This window comes from Lipotes vexillifer, unplaced genomic scaffold (genome assembly GCF_000442215.2).
Source record: "Lipotes vexillifer unplaced genomic scaffold, Lipotes_vexillifer_v1.1 scaffold472, whole genome shotgun sequence".
Taxonomy (NCBI): Eukaryota; Metazoa; Chordata; class Mammalia; order Artiodactyla; family Lipotidae; genus Lipotes; species Lipotes vexillifer.
In genome coordinates, this window is record NW_006797698.1 from 1694169 (window position 1) to 1698680 (window position 4512).

General features: G+C 50.6%; 1 pseudogene; it reads right to left on the reverse strand.

Moving 5' to 3' along the window:
• Positions 1 to 343: 343 nt before the first annotated feature.
• On the reverse strand, positions 344 to 701 carry LOC103072816 (DPH3 homolog pseudogene; annotated as a pseudogene).
• Positions 702 to 4512: the final 3811 nt, after the last annotated feature.

Here is a 4512-nt window from a genome sequence, read left to right on the forward strand (position 1 = left end):
CAGTGCAGGGGAGACGTGTTCAATCCCTGGTCCGGGAAGATCCCACATGCTGCGGAGCAACTAAGCCCGTGCGCCACAACTACTGAGTACACGTGCCACAGCTACTGAAGGCCGCGGGCCTAGAGCCCATGCTCTGCAACAGGGGAAGCCGCCGCGATGAGAAGCCCGCGGGCAGCAACGAAGACCCAACGCAGCCATAAATAAATAAATAAATATCCTTGTTAAAAAAAACTATGAAAAAGAACACTTCCAATTCAAAGTTCTAAGCACAAAATTCAGGTCATGTGGTGGACTTGCTTCTTCAACTGGAGGTGAACTTGGCAGCCGATGGAAAGAATCCACACTAACAAACAGCAAAATGCAAAATGACTGTCCCCGTGGAGAAGCCAGTGACTTTGCATTTGATTTTTCCAGCTTGGCTCATTCCCCAAAGTTGAGGCTCTCGAGTCCTAAGTCTTCGGCATTTAACTAGTTCTTTGTTGGCGGGAGGGGCTGGGACTGTCCCGCCAGATGTAAACTGATCTTTGTCATAGATCCGCTTTTATAACGAGAGAGCAGCCAGGGCGCATTGCCACATCTTCCCTTCTCCGTGTTCCTTGGTGATGCAGAAGTTATCCCCACGCGGGCAGGGGCAGAAGTGCATCTCCGAGACGTCGTCGTATTGGAAAGTCCTTGGTCTCCACCTCATGAAACACTGCCATCGTCGCTGGGGCCAGGAGAGGTCTTGTCACCTCCGCCATTTTAGCATTTTTCTTAGTGGGACATACAACGTAGCCTTAGATCCATTGAAGCTCAGTAGGTGCGAATACAAAACTCGGTGTATATCCAAGGCTGTTTTGCAGCTCATAATACAAAGTGTAAAATCACAGGACAAATTCAAATTAATGTGATGGGATCTTGCTAGAACTAAATTGTTCACTCCCTGCCCTCCCTAGAGCGCCATGTCTCCCCACCGTGTCACTGACGGTGCTCTCGCCTGAATTGCTCATCACCTCCTTGTCACCACGTCCAGTAGGTATTTCCTGGCCTCTGTCCTGACCCTCCAGCATCTCACGCAGTTGGTGACTTCTCTCTGAAGGTCTCTCTTTCCACCTTCTGGTCTTCCTTCCAGCTCACTGTTGCTGCCTTAGCCTCCTCGGCTGTTGCCTCCTCTGTTAACCTCTCGATGGGCCATTTTTCCTTCTCCCTTTCCTTGATTTCATCCTGTCACACAGCTCTCACTGCCGTGTTTCCTGAAGACCAAAATTCATTTCTCGCACCCTGACCTCTGGGCTCCAGGCTTGTCTTCTCTTAGATGTCTCATAGGCATCTGAAGTTTATCATGCCCAAATTCTTGATTTTCCCTAAAAATGTGGTCTCCCCTGGACCCTGCTTCAGGAAATGGCACCATTATCCACTAGATACTAAAGCTAGGAGTTGGGGAGCCATCCTCTGCCTCTTCCCTTGTGTCCCCTCCCAGCCAATCCATCAACAAATCCTAAGGGCCCTGCCTTCAAAAATCTTATATTTTGCCCACTTTTCTCCATCTTCACTGCATACTAGTCTCTAACACCACACCCTCCAAATCATTTACTGCAGCCCAAGTCAACTTTTTTTTTTTTGGCCACACCGCATCACTTGTGGGATCTTAGTTCCCCGACCAGGGGTCAAACCTGGGTCCACAGCAGTGAAAGCCCAAGTCTTAACCCCTGGCCCACCGGGGAATTCCCCACGTCAACTTGTTTTAAAACATAAATTGTTCTGTGTTACATTACCCCTTTGCTTGAAGTCCTTTAGTAATAATTGTGCCTGCTCAGGGTCTCCAGGGCATCTCATTCTCCAGCCTTTCTTGTTAAAAAAAGAAGAGTTTTTTTTGTCAGTTTGTCCTTGCCTCGATGTCAAATAAATTGCCACTGATTGTTTTTGACTAACACCCCCAGGGAAAAGGCAGTCAGGTCAAAGACAAGCCTTGCAGATGGGGTTTTCCAGGAAACTACCAGACACTGCAGATGTGACAGTTTTCTGATCAGGGGGCTGAGAAAGCACCAGCCCCACCTTGACCCTGCATGCAGCTGCTCAGGAGGGGTCTGGCAATAGGGCAAGTGACGGTGCCACAAATCTCGCTGTGCTGAGAATCAGCCGGTTTCCTTAAACACCCGTGGACTGGTGCAAGCCTTTAATCTCCAGACCTATGAAAAAGTGATATATGGACAGTTTTTTTGCCAGTGTTCTCACCGAGTTCTTGAAGGGTCTTCCTGCGCTCTTCCCAATGGCGACCCTCCAGGGTCTCTGCAATAGCTGTTTGTCTGTTGAACGGATGAGCAGCTGAGCCCTCCCATGGGCTGCTTCCTAGACAGGTTCCGTGGAACTTGGCCTGTGTCTGCTGCAGGGTAGGGGAAATCCTCACCATTCACACAGTGCACCGGGATGACCCTTAATCTTGGGTCCACGCCTTATCGGCTCCTAACAAAGAAGGAGTGCAGCTACTGGGCGCCCCTACCATTGTTGGTGCAGCCAGCCTCGGACGCCTCGGACTCAGATGGCAGCGGTCTTCGTTAACAGTAAGTCAGAGGACGCAGAATACGCTGCTGCCTTTTACTTTTTATTTTTGGATTTATTTATTTTTGGCTGCATTGGGTCTCCGTTGCTGCGCGCGGGCTTTCTCTAGTTGTGGCGAGCGGAGGCTGCTCTTTGTCACGGTGCACGGGCTTCTCATCGCTGTGGCTTCTCGTTGTGGAGCACGGGCTCTAGGCTCTTGGACTTAAGTAGTTGTGGCACGTGTACTCAGTGGTTGTGGCTCGCGGGCTCTAAAGCGCAGGCTCAGTAGTTGTGGCTTAGCTGCTCCACGGCATGTGGGATCTTCCTGGGCCAGGGCTTGAACCCGTGTCCCCTTCATTGGCAGGCTGATTCTTAACCACTGTGCCACCAGGGAAGCCCCATGCCCACTGCCATTTAGATGAGTGGCTAAATGGAAACAAGGTTTAACAATTCTTGGAGAAGTCTAGACTCCAGAGAAAAATATCTCCAGCTCCTGCGGGCTGCAGCCACATGTGAGAGGCTTGCTTGCAGAAGGCTTCTGGCTGCCCTGGTGACTCCAGTTGACCAAGACTGTTGTGCAGGTGAACAGAGGCTGCCATGAAGGCTGTGCCAGCAGGAAACCAGAGCGCCTTCAGAAGCGTTCTCAGAAAATTCCAGAATCACCCCACTCCTTCACCTCCCCAAGAGCGGACAGTTTTACATTAAGCCCAAAAAACTTGACATTGAGTAACATTTTTGTGTTACCCATTCTTATTACCTTTCCGTACCTTTGATAGCTTCCTAGAATGACCTGGGGAAGTCAGCTCTGGAGTTAGGACTGCAAAGATGCTGAGAGCTAACTTAGCATCTGTTTTCAGAGGAGGGGCCTGATCCCAGAGAGACCCCCCAAGTCTTAGTTCATTGTTCCCACTACTGCACGTGTGAACACAACCCCAATACTCACAGGGAACCCCAAATAAATGCAGCCTCGGACTAAGAACGTAGCCGTTGTGGTCCCGTCTCTGCAGCTAGTGTGTGTCTTTGGGTAACTTGTTTATAGTCTCTGGTCTTGATTCCTGCACCTAGGAGACCTCCCTTTGTCAGGGATTGTTGTAACGGACCCAAGGATGAAAACCTTCGCTGTTCCCAAAGCCCAAATACAAGTGCAGACCATTGCCCTGCGGATGACGAGCTGACCCAGACCCCCGGCCTGAGTTTTCCACCTGACGGCAGGGCCTCCACTGCTTTCTGAAGCTCCCAAGGTTCCCACCTGTGCATCCCCCACCATAGTCGGTGACTCCGAATTCCGGCAGTGCTGCCGTATCATCACGGGGCTGCACATCCAAAAAGGCAAGATGGAGAATCACAGATTACTTCCACAAGCAAGTTTACCACACCAAAAAAAAAAGTTTCCTTCCAGTCTGGCCCGAGGTATCAAGAACACATGATAATAAAAGACATGCGGGTCTGCCACAGTTCACGGTCACATGCACTGAAGGTCCCTCTGGACCCGCAGGGCTGTCGCACACACGCCCCATCGAACCCTGTGGCTGTGCAGTGGATGAGCCCTGGTCGGGGCACAGACAGCTTGTTCCTTCAGATTCCGAGTGGGGACCTCGGTCCTTCCTCCGAGGACGTCGTCACGCTCAAAGGCCCCTCCAGCTCCCACGTTCTATTACAACCTGGGAAATGACCTTGGCTCGTTTTTTTTCTTTTCTTCTTTTTTTTTTCTTGGCTGCGCCATGCAGCTTGCAGGATCTTAGTTCACCAACCAGGGATCGAACCCATGCCCTCGGCAGCGAAAGCACGGAGTCCTAACCACTGGACCGCCAGGGAATTCCCAGCTCATCTTTTTAAGTTACGAATTTTCTCAAGAAATAGCATAGGATTCTGGAAATATTATGGCCTCAGCAATCAAGACCTTTCACCCAGTTCTTACTGCTGCCCAAGAAAGGCCTGGGCAGAGCTTTGATTTATTTCTTCCAAAAACAAAGCAGCCCCTTTCCGGCTGCCGCT